The sequence below is a fragment of the Sinocyclocheilus anshuiensis genome, unplaced genomic scaffold (genome assembly GCF_001515605.1).
Source record: "Sinocyclocheilus anshuiensis isolate Anshui unplaced genomic scaffold, SAMN03320099.WGS_v1.1 scaffold183, whole genome shotgun sequence".
NCBI lineage: Eukaryota > Metazoa > Chordata > Actinopteri > Cypriniformes > Cyprinidae > Sinocyclocheilus > Sinocyclocheilus anshuiensis.
Genome location: NW_015548309.1, coordinates 2442810 through 2458524, shown reverse-complemented (window position 1 = coordinate 2458524; position 15715 = coordinate 2442810). Strand labels below are relative to the sequence as shown.

The 15715-nt window shown below is 34.8% G+C and overlaps 1 long non-coding RNA gene across 1 annotated transcript in view; it reads left to right on the top strand.

Annotated features, from left to right (window-relative positions):
* Window positions 1–11209, top strand: part of LOC107656349 (uncharacterized) — an 18274-nt gene extending 7065 nt beyond the window's left edge. The window contains exon 4 of the long non-coding RNA XR_001630561.1: window positions 11039–11209. This is a non-coding gene — a long non-coding RNA (uncharacterized LOC107656349). The remainder of the gene's footprint in view (window positions 1–11038) is intronic.
* The last annotated feature ends 4506 nt before the right edge of the window (window positions 11210–15715 follow it).

Sequence of the window (15715 nt, the reverse complement as noted above, 5' to 3'; positions counted from 1 at the left end):
TCGTGGTTCAGCCTCTGCCGCCTCAATATATGAGTACATGAACACATAAACAATCTCTAGAACTGCTCTGAGTCACTTCATGAGCATTTTACTTATTTTGAGAAAACTATCATCATATCATATACAAAGAGACACCAATGTTTCAGGAGTTTAGTACACAGAATAGGACACATGCTTATTAGATAACCGTATTTGAGTTGATGTATATGCTTTTATTTATTATTATTTTTTAATTAACTATTTTTTTTCCAACCCATTGTTAGATGCAGTGTTTCCTGTAGTTATGCAAAGATTTCTCATCTATTAACTATTTCTTATGATTTTAAATCTGCATTGAACTTCAGATCAATCTCAAAGTAAAAGGCGGTACTAAAGTCTGATTTTGTGGTGGATGTGTTCAAATTTGATCATCTTAATTCAAGTGATGAAGGATTTTGAAAGTCTGACAGTGTTGAGCACTACTGTAAGGTTAACCCGGCATGGTGTAAATGTTTGAAAATGATTAACAGTTGCAAATAAACATTCATTAGAAATTTAGAAAAGTAATCAAAAGTAATCAGTTACATTACTTTAATAAAGTAACTGAAAACGTTACACTACTATTACATTTTAAATAGGGTAACTTGTAATCTGTAACCTATTACATTTCCAAAGTAACCTTCCCAACACTGGTCACGATACTGTCAAACATGCCTCTGTACCAGCGCTCGCTGGGGTATTTTTGACTCTCGTTCGCTGTCTTCTATTTATTATTACCTACGTTGCCTTTATTATCTCAAGGCCTCTCACTAGCCGGTGATACATGGACCCTCCTCTGAATTTTAATTTCAGAAAAGTGTGATTATTCCTGCCAGGGCCCTGTAAGAGGACATCCTTCATGGTTTTCTCTCAGTGATGGATTAACACCCGGCCGGTTAATGAATGGGCCTCATAAGTAGTTAATGCTGTTTTAAGGTGCAATTTCTATTAATTTTCTAGCCAGCGTGACTCACGTTTTCTCTTTTTTTTTGTAATCATTTCTTCTGCAGCTTGCATTATACACACACAGACATATATATATATATATATATATACACACACATTTTTGGACATTTTTATTGTTAGGAAAGATTTAAATGTTATTTTAACTTGAAATAAATAGTTATATATTTATATTTTAATTAGTAGTTTTTTATTTTACATGTTTCAATAATGTTTTCTCTTATTCTGCATTTTTTACTAGCATTTCTTCTGCAGTTTGCACTATACACACACACACCTTTGGACATTTTTATTGCTTTGATTATCGCTTTGATTACTATTTGATTTTAACTTGAAATTAAATATTGTATTTTTATGTTTTAATTAATAGTTTATATTCTACATAGTTTTGTTTTGTAATTATTTGTAATATATATTTTTATGTTTTTAATTCATATTTTAATTTGAAACATTTAAATTCTTATATGTAATTTTAATTTTAGTCTTTTGAGCATTTTTATTGCTATGAAAGGACAGGAGATTATCAAAAGATGGCATAACAAGAATTGTAAACTCGAACCCTCATCACCCACATGAGCACCACTCAATTTGCCATGCAATGTGTGCTTTTCATATCTTTTGTCTTTTTACCTTGTGTTTCCTCATGCTTTCTCTGAATGATTTTAATCTGAAATTAAACATTGCTGTAGGCCTACACAAACGTGTGAATCAAAGCTTAGCTCTGCCTTAAGGCCCAAACTTTTGACCTTTGTAAAAAACCCAGTTATAGTTGAGGGTGTTAACATGGATACCATGGAGGACTGTAGGGTCAGTTTCACACCATGTCTACGCAGAGCTCGCAACCGCGCTCCGTCATGCATTTTATTGGCAGGTGCTGTAATCTTTAGATCCCTGCAACACACACAACAGTAAGCTGTCAGCCTCCGAGCCCGGCCTAAATTACAGCATAACAGGCTAAGCTAAAAGCTCCAGTTAGAATACACCATGCTTCAAAAATCCCACGCAGGATGGCTAAATTACAGAGCGTCGTGGTTCAGCCTCTGCCGCCTCAATATATGAGTACATGAACACATAAACAATCTCTAGAACTGCTCTGAGTCACTTCATGAGCATTTTACTTATTTTGAGAAAACTATCATCATATCATATACAAAGAGACACCAATGTTTCAGGAGTTTAGTACACAGAATAGGACACATGCTTATTAGATAACCGTATTTGAGTTGATGTATATGCTTTTATTTATTATTATTTTTTAATTAACTATTTTTTTTCCAACCCATTGTTAGATGCAGTGTTTCCTGTAGTTATGCAAAGATTTCTCATCTATTAACTATTTCTTATGATTTTAAATCTGCATTGAACTTCAGATCAATCTCAAAGTAAAAGGCGGTACTAAAGTCTGATTTTGTGGTGGATGTGTTCAAATTTGATCATCTTAATTCAAGTGATGAAGGATTTTGAAAGTCTGACAGTGTTGAGCACTACTGTAAGGTTAACCCGGCATGGTGTAAATGTTTGAAAATGATTAACAGTTGCAAATAAACATTCATTAGAAATTTAGAAAAGTAATCAAAAGTAATCAGTTACATTACTTTAATAAAGTAACTGAAAACGTTACACTACTATTACATTTTAAATAGGGTAACTTGTAATCTGTAACCTATTACATTTCCAAAGTAACCTTCCCAACACTGGTCACGATACTGTCAAACATGCCTCTGTACCAGCGCTCGCTGGGGTATTTTTGACTCTCGTTCGCTGTCTTCTATTTATTATTACCTACGTTGCCTTTATTATCTCAAGGCCTCTCACTAGCCGGTGATACATGGACCCTCCTCTGAATTTTAATTTCAGAAAAGTGTGATTATTCCTGCCAGGGCCCTGTAAGAGGACATCCTTCATGGTTTTCTCTCAGTGATGGATTAACACCCGGCCGGTTAATGAATGGGCCTCATAAGTAGTTAATGCTGTTTTAAGGTGCAATTTCTATTAATTTTCTAGCCAGCGTGACTCACGTTTTCTCTTTTTTTTTGTAATCATTTCTTCTGCAGCTTGCATTATACACACACAGACATATATATATATATATATATATACACACACATTTTTGGACATTTTTATTGTTAGGAAAGATTTAAATGTTATTTTAACTTGAAATAAATAGTTATATATTTATATTTTAATTAGTAGTTTTTTATTTTACATGTTTCAATAATGTTTTCTCTTATTCTGCATTTTTTACTAGCATTTCTTCTGCAGTTTGCACTATACACACACACACCTTTGGACATTTTTATTGCTTTGATTATCGCTTTGATTACTATTTGATTTTAACTTGAAATTAAATATTGTATTTTTATGTTTTAATTAATAGTTTATATTCTACATAGTTTTGTTTTGTAATTATTTGTAATATATATTTTTATGTTTTTAATTCATATTTTAATTTGAAACATTTAAATTCTTATATGTAATTTTAATTTTAGTCATTTGAGCATTTTTATTGCTATGAAAGGACAGGAGATTATCAAAAGATGGCATAACAAGAATTGTAAACTCGAACCCTCATCACCCACATGAGCACCACTCAATTTGCCATGCAATGTGTGCTTTTCATATCTTTTGTCTTTTTACCTTGTGTTTCCTCATGCTTTCTCTGAATGATTTTAATCTGAAATTAAACATTGCTGTAGGCCTACACAAACGTGTGAATCAAAGCTTAGCTCTGCCTTAAGGCCCAAACTTTTGACCTTTGTAAAAAACCCAGTTATAGTTGAGGGTGTTAACATGGATACCATGGAGGACTGTAGGGTCAGTTTCACACCATGTCTACGCAGAGCTCGCAACCGCGCTCCGTCATGCATTTTATTGGCAGGTGCTGTAATCTTTAGATCCATGCAACACACACAACAGTAAGCTGTCAGCCTCCGAGCCCGGCCTAAATTACAGCATAACAGGCTAAGCTAAAAGCTCCAGTTAGAATACACCATGCTTCAAAAATCCCACGCAGGATGGCTAAATTACAGAGCGGCTTCGTCTGAGCACGAGAAGGGGGATGCGATTCCTTCCCGCTCCAATGGGTAGATTATTCTCAGGTATCAGGAGCCAAGAAAGAGGATTATTTTGGTGCAAATAGAGTTGTCAGTTTGGAAACTCCAGATGCAATCATTTCCATCTTGGGATAATTATGGGATCAGGAGTGAGGTTTGGGTTGAAAAGCTAGCGCAGGATGAGCTATCACTCTCTAATGAAGGATTTTACACACTGAGGGTGAGCAAAGTGTCAGCTAGAGTTCTCTCCTGATTCGCACCTTTTTTCCTCCATCTGTTTTAATAGGAGAGGGCCTGTCTGACCCGGCAGAGAGCAGTGATAATTGTGTGCTTTGTCTCTTCTTGTCTATTAGGGGGTTAAAAGTGTCAGGAAAGTGGGTACCATTGACCTTTAACCTTTTTCATAGAGCTGTTCACATTAAAGACCCTGTTTTAAGAAAGGGCTCTTTGTTGTGGCCTTACGATGGCCACCTCCACTCCAGACTGGAGTATCCGCTCTCCTCATGTACAACAGAGCGAGGTTAGGGCATCCAAACAGTGGATAGTTAAATTTTTGTGAGATTTTAATAATGAGATCAGAAATTCAAAATAAAATAAGAGTTACAATTGTTAGGAAGCAGTGAAAACTAATGGGTTTTGCAAATGCATGGGCTTTGTTTTTACATCTAGGCATTTTTTCAGTTAATTATAGTTGAGTGACAGTGTCAATGTCAAATAAACAGGATGAACAGGATGATCAGGACCCAATGCGAAGCAAAGTGATCTTGAAAACTCTGCAAAGGCTTATTTTGTTTAAATCATCCATTTTAAATGTATTCATAATTTTATAGAAAATTTGGTTACACTTTATTTTAAGATGATGTTGTTACAGTGTAATTACACAAAAGTACTGCATAATATAAAGTACATGTCCTTAGGGTTAAGGTTAGGCTTAAATGTAAATTTATTAAGGCACAATTGCCATTTAAAAGTCTTATTTTGCTACACAATTTTTACATTTTTATAAATAAGTCAGGGTAAGGTAAAACAATGCAATTTATACCTAAAAGTCATTGGAAAAAGTAGCAAAAATATAGTGAAAAATGTATTAATCTGTTAAGTTAATATTTAAATCATTTTAATAAAAATGTAAGTATTTTTTCAAATATATTTTAATAAATTATTTATTCATGCACAATTGCCGTAAAAAAAAAATAAAAAAAAATCGTATTTTGCTGCACAATTTTCATAAATAAGCCAGAACAAGGTATTATTTTTACCCCAAAGTAGTACTGGAAATTTTTTATAGTTTAAAGGTGAAACAAAGCAATTTACACATAAAAGCTATTGGAAAAGTTGCAAAAATATAGTGAAAAAATGGCAAAATCTGTTACTTTAAATCATTTTAATAAAAAGTAAAAATGTAAATATTTTTTAAATATATTTTAATAAAATCTCAACAATAAGCGTGTCCAAAGTCGAAGAGCGTTGCTGTGAATTGCTGTGCAATTAAGGTGGTCGGGGTGGTTTTAATATGTGGTTGCTTGATGGTTTCTTACTGGTCCAATTTAATAGATGACTCAAATCTAAATGGTATTTTGGTCTTAGATATTTTTGCCTTTTTAATTGGCTATAAATTAAAGTCTGCAATAGAAAAAAGCTGTTGCACACCTTTCCTCAGGTCCTAGGATTTGAGATATCATTCATATCATAAATATTGCTCGATTAGTTACACAAGTGGTGTGGTACTGTACACCAAATACAGTAGCTGTAAAACTGTCCTGAAGTGTCTATAATAATTATGAATCAAAGGCTTATTTCATAGTTTAGTATTGAGTATTCATTCCCTCCGGTGTGTATGACACGTGAGGGGGTTCCTGCCAAACGCAGGGGCTGAATATGTGCGGGCTGTGCACGTTTGGAAAAGGTCACACATTTGAAGGGATGGCCATTATGTTGGTGTCACTGCATGATGATGTATCGTCGGAGCCGGGCTCTACCTGACACACAGCGAGCACGAATATGATTTCAGAGAGCATTAAAAATTCAACAGCCTGACCTAATTACGCTGTAATATTCAGATGAAGGGCTGCACATCAAACCGGGAGCTTGCTTTTGGAATCCATTTCTAATTTTATTTAGTTTGATTCGTCAATAGCAGGAATTGTAATAATGCCTGATGTGATGCAGTGCTTTAATTGTGGAATTACTTAGTTTGTTTAATCCTTCACCTCTCTACTATATACTATTAATATGGAAATGCTTTCACCCCGGTCAACGTTTATTCTGATATTGTGATTTATCAGTGAGGTGCGGGGTAAGCTGTGCCACTTTTTACTTAAGATGTTCACTAAGAGGACACTAATATGCCTAATTATATTTCAAGACATCTGCTAAACTGATATAAGAAGAACTTAGCAACAGAGATATGGGGGGAAAAAACGGTCTAGTTATGAACTAAATATGAACACAAAAACAATTTATTAATGAACAGTGCCATTTTAAAGTCTTGTTTTGCAGAGTGATTTTCATGTTTTTATAAATAAGTCAGGATATTTAATATTATAAATGTTTTTCAATGTACATTAATGCAACTAGTGTTATAGTTTTTATTAATAGTTTGAATTCTTTTTTATTTTTACATTTTCTGTTTTTTTTTTGCTTTTAGTTAAAGTTTTAGTCATTTTTTATGGTTTTAGTTTTAGCTACCTGTAATAACCCTGAGTGCAACAAATGTCAACATTTTGAAATTGTGTTAGTAATATTAATAGTATCTGTGATAGCATTTGAGTGGAACAGCTTACCCCAAAAGCATCTGACACACTTGTCATATTTTGAAAAGGATGCTTAGTTTATCAAACAATTATTTATTAATGACTTTTTAATTTCTTTTACTTGTTTTCCAGTTAATAAATAAATAAATCTAAAAACAGGATGAATGTACTTGAGAATTAAGCAACATTGGATAACATATTTGCCCCCGGTTTCACAGACAAGGCTTAAGTCTAGTCCCAGACTAAAAAGCTGTTTTAGCTGAAAGAAACTTGCACTGACATATCTTAAAATATATCAGTGCCATTGTTTTGTCTCAATATGCACACCAGTAACTTTTTTTTTTCTAAGGTCCTAATTGAACTATGGCCTAAACCTGGCTTAGTCTAAGCCTTGACTGTGAAACCAGGCCTAAGACTTGTTTTCATAGATTATATTTCAAATATAAGCGTACTTTGTTTTATCGAACTGGCTGATTTTCCCCCCTTGCTTTGACATTAAAACAAGTCAAAAAAGACAAATTAAACTTTTTATTAAACATGCATCATAAACAGTGTTGCTTCTCAAGTTTTCAAGTATTTTTAGATATTTTCAGTGTAAAATCAGATAATTCTCATTCAGAATAACAGTTATTGTACTGCACTGACACATCTCATCCCTCTCCCCTAGTGTTTAGACAGTAAAGTCCTTCACTTAGCATGTGTGGTGTGTACAACGCCAGGTGGAAATCCTTATTTACAGCGTCTGTCTTGCTTTAGGCCCACAGTCTCCACTAAAGACGCAGAGAAGCTGGGATTACACTCAAGATAAACACTATCTCTGCACACAGGCAGTCTTAGAGAAAAGCGTCGCGTTTCCTGGCATTGTTCTAGAGTTAAATTAATTCCCCATGGCATTCAACTCCCTTTTCTTACCCCGCTGATCAGGCCTGGTTACAAACAGCTATCATTTGCATGAGAAAAAAAGGAAGCTCAAATGGAAAGAGTTTAAATTAATTCCCCATGGCATTCAACTCCCTTTTCTTACCCCGCTGATCAGGCCCGGTTACAAACAGCTATCATTTGCTTGAGAAAAAAAGGAAGCTTAAATGGAGAGAGTGGCGTATTATCAATATTACAAAGTGTTGCAGGTAGCTCCACTGAAGGCAACGAGGAGCCTGGCTTTTCATGTCTGTGCGCATTGATTTAATGCTACTTAAAACGAATTGCAGATCAATTGGATTACCCAGAGGCAGATTTAATGAGCAGCACACCGCAAAGGATGTTTGTGCCCCCCGTCATCTCAGCAAGAGAGACTCGTCATTCCCAGGGAACAGTTTCTAGCAAATCACGTCTTGAGCAGCGGTCATAACAATAGCGCGAACTTTGTGAAAGACTTTGAAACATGAGAAAAATACCATGGTTTTACTATGGTATTCTATGATATATTTTGGAGCACCACAGCTATACATGTACTTTAACAGGGTACAATGATAATAGCAGGAATTTCAGACATGTACCATAAGATTACCATGGTATTCTATTAAATTGGAGTGTAACTGTATCACAATGTTTTGTTTTGGATTTGAAACCATCATATATCATGAATGTTTGGAAATGTATAATTATAATACCATGGCTTTTTGGAGATATACCATGGTATTACCATAGTATTCTTTGTAATACTTCGTAGTACTACAAATTATTACTACGTAGTACTACGAAGTATCCATGTTTATTGGACCAAGGTACTACCATAGTGTTCTTTGAAATACTTCAGAGTACTATGGTAATATTTTTGGACATGTACCATGGTATTACCATAGTATTCTTTAAAAAAAACTGCAGAATATGATGGTTAATCCATAATTTTGGGACATGTGCCATGGCATTACCATAGTATTCTTTGAAATACTTTGAGTACTATGGTTAATCCATGTTTTATAGATATGTATCATGGTATTACCATAGTATTCTTTGAAATACTTTGAGTACTATGGTAATTCATAGTTTTGGACATGAACCATGGTAAAGTATGGGATTACCATATTATTTGTTGAAAGGTTTTGGAGAACCTGAAAAAGTACTGTGGTAATAGCATGGTACATTGGTGGTATCAGAAGGGGCTTTGTTATATACATCATGGTACTTCCACGCTACAGTGGGTATAGAAAAGCATCACCCCCTTTATATGATCACATTTTGTTTGCCTGAAATGAAGACGGACACAGTTTTTGTTTTATCCTGCTGTCTTTACTCAGTGCAACTTATAACATCCAAGTGAAAGATATAACACCAACATGTCAGAAAAAAATGAAAGAAAAAAAACAAAATCACTGAGTCATTCTTTTCTATACCCACTGTATATATCAATAAAACATTTGTACCATGTTTTTGCTACTTGTCTGCAAGTGTACTTTATAAATACCCTGGTAAATGAATTTTAGTTATTTAGTACCTGGTATCTATAAAAGTACCTTGGTACCATCAATATCAGATACCGTCACTGTTTTGTGGTACAGTCTTGAAGTGAACTTCTCCAGTTCTGTGCCAGGTCTGCAGTGAGTTAAACCGGTCTATATTTATACTTAGAGTTAATTTTGTAAGTGATGTAATGCACAGCCTCATACGTCATTTATCCCGTTTTTCGTTTCTCTGCAGCTTTCCATTTCTAACTCGTTTACTCATCATCTCATACAGACTGGGTTCATCTTGATACTGGCATAAACTCTCTCTGTTTGACAAGCCTGTTTTGAGTGGCTCTATACCATCATAGAGAGATGCAGGATAAATATTTATCCTCGGCTGCTAATCCGCACCTGGGATCAATAAGGCTTTTTCTCTGTGCTAATCAGATTGCCTCAGGATATAATTACTGTTTAATATCCTGTTACAGTGAACAGAGGGAGAACGCCTGTCTGCCAGCTCATGATTCCCCGCTCTGTCATTGGAGTGGTGTTTATATCTGCAGGGCTGACCGCAGGACGGCAGGCACTCCCATGGGCCGCCTGACGCCACCGGTTCACTCAACAGCCCATGTCAAGTTAGACACAGAATGGACCTCAAATTTTGATCACATTCCTTGTTTAGATCAGAGAGGGAAACGTTAAGATGGAAATGAAAGAGGGGAAGGGTAGCGAAACAAGAGGCCTTGTGGAAGTGCTCGTCTTGAAGCAGTTTAATTTGCTTCTTTGGATGTGTTTTAAAGGTAGATGATATCCAAATTTTTTTAACATATCCACTTTTTTCCCCTGTAAGAGTTGGCGTGGCCATTTGCAAATTTCCCTACAGCGGCTAATGAACTGGAAGTCTCGCACATCCACAGAAAACGGCTTCCGCATTGTAAAATAAGGTGGATAACATGATAGTAACAGTGAACAGTTCTTTCAGGAACCTTTTTTTTTCTTGAAGAACATCAACACCAATAAAGAAGTACACCCCACTTTTAGGCCCAAACCACCAAAATGTCTTTCTTAAACCCTCTGGAATATGTGTACATTTGGTATGTTTTGAAAAAAAGACACTTGAAACTTTATTTTTCAATTTCAAGAATTAATAGAATGAATTAATATACAGAACCTGAAGTATATTGGAATGGAAATGTTATTTTGCAGAGCATGTTTTTATCAGTTAAAATAAATGTGCATTTGACGCCTAGAAATAGAAATGTATGAAGTTGTTTTAAATTTGAGAATGATGTAACTATTAATCAGTCAGGTAACACTTAACAATAAGGTCTCGTTTATTAATATTAGTTAATTCATTAGGTAACAATGGGTGATATGTTATTTTTTAAAGCATATATTAATCTTTGTTCATGTTAGTTAACAAAAATACAATTGTTCATTGTTTGTTCATGTTTACTGTGCATTAACTAATGTTAACAAATACAACTTTTGATTTTAATAATGTATTAGTAAATGTTGAAATTAACTAAGATTAATAAATGCCTTAGTGTTGTTCATTGTAAGTTCATGTTAACTAATGTAGTTAACTAATGTTAGCAAATTAAACCTTTTTGTAAAGTGCTGTTTACAAAAACCCAACAAAATGTTAAAGTACATGCAAAATTTACCACTTTTTACATGCATAAACAACAGCAGAAGTAAATATGGAATGGTCTGATGGTTAGCTGTGTTTTATTATTGGCTTTTAGCATAGTTTTGCCTTTGCTCTCTGCTGTTCTGGATTGTGGTTTCCAACTTGGATCTCCACTTTTGCTCAAGTTGACCATTAGTTCCTCACCTGACTCAAACATTATTTCACCTCAAACAGCTCTGACCTCAGTGTACTGGACCCTGCAGATGCATGTGACCTTCCCATGAAGTGCATTTGGAAAAGTCCCGCCAGTTCGGTTCTTGGAAAGCACGCCTCAATGACGCACATCAAAATTCAATCACACACGAGCACCATCCAGGCACCCAACTCCACCCCCTTGTTGACTTGATTAAGGTGAGTGGATCGCTTCAAAACCTTCATACACACTTGCACGCACACACACACTAGCACACAAACACAGGAGGGGCTCATCAGTCTGATTTCAAAGCTTCGTAATTGGGAAAGGATCTTTTAGACCTGGTGTGGAGCCCCATTTCTTTATTGTTTCCTGATTTGAATGTGCACGGGGAACGATTATGGTATGAGGGTCCATTTAAAGAACAACTCAACGCTGAAGATGAAGAAACCGCGTCAACAGCCATGTCGTACCCTGCCATTACCGCTTCGGTTCCCTACTCCTATCCTGCTATTTGTTCCCATTAAAAAGCCTACTAGAAAGACTTCAATTCATTCAGACGTATTGTATGCGGTAATGTACACTATTAAGTACCAGAATATTGAAACAAACCTTTGATTAAATGTATTTGAATCACAAAGAAACAGCAAGAATCCTCCCTTGCCTTTGTTAATGAGGGCCTCATTGTGCTACCTGTGCTCACCGACTTTTGTGCCTGAGGTTTCAAGAGGTTTTTTTTTCTGCAGTTCTACTCTAATATTAAATCAAATCAACTTGGGGAGAGAAAAAAAAAGGCTTTTGTTCACATTTGAATAATTTGTACATATTGTTAGTAATATTGGCTGATCTCGTAACAGTGTAAGGCAGGAAAGGACATTATTTTTTCCCAGTATAATTGGCATTAAAATTATGGCTATTTATTTATTTAGGTTTAATTTGTTCATTATGCATTCATGTGATTCATTATGCTAATTTGTGTTCAATGTAATTTAAATAGACTAATACAAACAAACAAAAATAAACTTGAACTCTTGCCAGCACGATTTTTATTCGTGGCGCAAACCGAAAACCGAAGTAAACAGTGTTCAAAAGGGTACAAAAACAAGACTTTTAAACACTCGAGCACCTTAAATACACAATACAAAGGCAATGGAGGCAAAGGCGCGCAAATCTATGGAAGTATCATACTGTTTGCATAATAGATGAGAAATTAGCATTTTTGTTCATTTTCCATGTATGCACAGTGCCCTGGAAGAAAAACGCTCCATGCATATCAGATCAGCCAGCCTTCCATTTTGCGCAGTATATTATTTGACAATCTAAAATGTGTAATTTGCATGAAATTGCTTAATTAAAACACAGTCACTTGGGGTATTAATTTCTTTGTCTGCCGACGGAGTGCGGCGCAGGCAGATGTAAAGGGCTGTCAGAGAGGAATGTCAGGGAGTGAGAGTGGGGGACACTGTCCCAGCACACTGCGTCTTGGCTGGGGAGGGTTACGATGCATAACTGCCTGCCTGCTTTGGGCACACTTCGTAAACGGAGGCCCCTGCACTGGAAAGATACAAAGGGGAGGATGGCGATTGGCATCGTGCCATCGGCATGTAAGATCTGAGACTTGGCGATATCAAGCACTCTGTATAGATGCACTTGCTGCTTGTGCTACAGGAAACACACACTAGGCTATAATGTGTATGTATGTATCAGATTGTTTTTATCCTGTTAATGTTATAATAGATGTTTAGTATGCAATCCCATGCAAAGTATAGGGTTCTTGTGGCAAATGTTTGATAAAAATGGCTGTATACTGTATATATAGAGAAAGAGAGAGAGGGAAATTAACTGAAAGTTCAATTCAACTAAATCGATTAAGGAAATTATTGACTTAGTTGACCTGGTTTATTTTTAAGCTCGGGCTTTTAAGAGAGCTTTTTTTTTACTGTATCTCAAGGGAAATAAAACTTGACATAATTATTGACACACAGTAAAATTAATAGCTGAAAAATGTATTTGGATAGTATAGCTCAGAAAAATAAATATTTAAATATGTCATTAATTATAAAATAACTGGGATTTCTGTTCTCAATAAAAAAAAGTGACAGGAGGGACTCTTAAGTTGATCTCCAGATAATCTCATTGCTGAATACACTTTTAAAAAAGGATATTTCAAAGTTATCAATAAAACAAAATTGGAGTTTCACAAGCAAATGCAATGTTTTTAACTTCAAAATTTCACATTTTATTTAATGTGTTACTTGCCATTTCTTTATAATTGTGAAATTTGCTAGCAATTTCTGAAAATTGTTTCTACACCAAATGTTTTTAAATGTAGGAAAAACAACTGAGACGTTAAGGAGATTGTATTTACGATTTTATTTGAAGCAGAATCTGACATGCATAGACACATTATTAAGCATATTGGTTTGCACATTTATAATGTTCTGTGTCAAATGTGTTATTATAGAAAAGAATCTCAATAAAGTAGCTGTTTTTGGAAGAGATTCTGACATGCACATACACACTAAAGACATCAGCCGCTCAAACACACGCTCTGAAAGCGTATTGGTAGATCATGACGCGTCAGATGAAATGTCCCGTTTCCAGTTTGTGAAGTGTCACTGTAAGTCTCACTCTGTACCCTTTTGTCTTAAATATCAAAGCCAACACGGGCACGTTAACATTTGAATATTTTCCAGTTCTTCATAAGGGGAGTTCGTACAATAGGGTGGGGGGGAAAGGGCTTGGTGTAGTGAAGTAGCACATATCAAAATGAAAGAGCCCTTTCTCTTTCTCTCTCTCTCTCCCTCTCAATCGCTCTCTCATTCTCTCTCTCTCTCACATCAGTGACTGCCTGTGAAGGGCTTCCAAATCACAGTCCTTGTACCATTCAGCACATACAAAAGGGCTGTGTGAGCCTGAGCAGGCAAGGCCTAATTAAAATCCTTTAACAGATAGAGAAAGAGAGGGGCACATGGAGCTGGGCTGGGATTGTAAAGGAGGCTGTCAGTGAGTTAGGGCGTCAACAGCCACACACAGACTCTGTGACAAATCTCCAGAGCTGCTATCACATACGCCATTTGCTCAGAGGGCCTTAATTGGGTCTTTGATGTCCCTTAGAAAGGTGGCAAAGAGATGGAAATGTTATCGTCGCCCACTTTCATATACTGCCTACCAGCTTAGATTGTTTATGATTTACAAAAGATGGGCTTCTCCTGCTCGCTGTCTTTTTTCACCCAGCTCTTTTCTCTTTCTAATAGGGATGGGTCAGGATGGTCGATTAGTGAGGTCAACAAGTGAGTTTAGCTGTTTTTACTCCCTTTGTGTTTAGAAGCAGTGCTCTATTTTAAAGTAAAACATTATTGCTAAATATAACAACAAGAATGTTAATACATAGTCATTATATTTTTTAATTTTACATTATTATTATTAAATTTTTGTTAAAATTATATTTCATCCCTTAATTTTGTTGTAACGAAAACTAAGTAAAAATAATATATAGATAATATTATATTTTTTAATATATAATTTATTATTATTATTATTATTATTATTATTGTTGTTGTTGTTGTTGTTGTTGGCCCTTAATATTTTTAGCTAAAACGTTATTGCTAAATAGAACAATGATAATAATCATAATAATAAAGTTATTATATTTTTAAATGTTACAAGAGATATAATTTATTATTATTATTATTATTATTATTTAAAGCAATTTCAGCCCTTAATATTTTTACCTAAAATATTATTACTAAATGTAACAAAAACAATAATAGATATCATTTATTATTATTATTATTTAAAGCAATTTCAGCCCTTAATATTTTTACCTAAAATATTATTACTAAATGTAACAAAAACAATAATAGATATCATTTATTATTATTATTATTTAAAGCAATTTCAGCCCTTAATATTTTTACCTAAAACTTTATTGATAACAATAAAAAATGATTAAAAAAAAATGATAACAACAACAATTTATTATAATAATACTATTAGTATTACTGTTGTTGTTATCATTTTATTTATTGTTACAAGATATATTATTATTATTATTATTATTTTAGCTAAAACATTGCTAAATTATAGCAATAATAATAATAATAGTTGTTGTTATATTTTCTAAATAATTACTAACGAATGTATTGAGAAACAACTTCTCAGAGAGGGGTTTTTCATGCTCAAGTTGCAGCTGTAAATTAATCAAAGCACCATTTTGTGTGATGTGAATGTTCCAAAAACATGTCAGATTTGCATAATGGACTTTAAATCATGCAGTAAATTATGCAGTACTTTCTTAAGACTGACCAGTAGACTACTGCTTCATGCAACCCATTGACTAGCCATAGTTAAAAAATTTCGTTTTTCACATCTCTACTTCCAAAGTCGTTTCCGCCGTTAGCTCGCATTTTAACTCCTGTCATGGTCGTAGCATCTGTAACTTGCTCTCTGTGCTTAATTTTCTCCCCACAAATTCACAGCCATTGCAAGGAGGCAATAAAAGGAGAGTGTATGTATGTGTGTGTTTGTGGGGAAGGCTAGAGAGGGGCGAGTCCCTGCTGCCACCGCTGATCAAATGAAACAACAAGGGCAACAGCAGCTAATGCGGGGAGCTGTTTAGTGCAGGGCTCTCTTTTGAAATGATGATGATAATGGATTCAGTCCGCTCATTAATGGAGTCCGAGTGCTCGTTAGAGTGAACAAACAAGCCAGCCTGT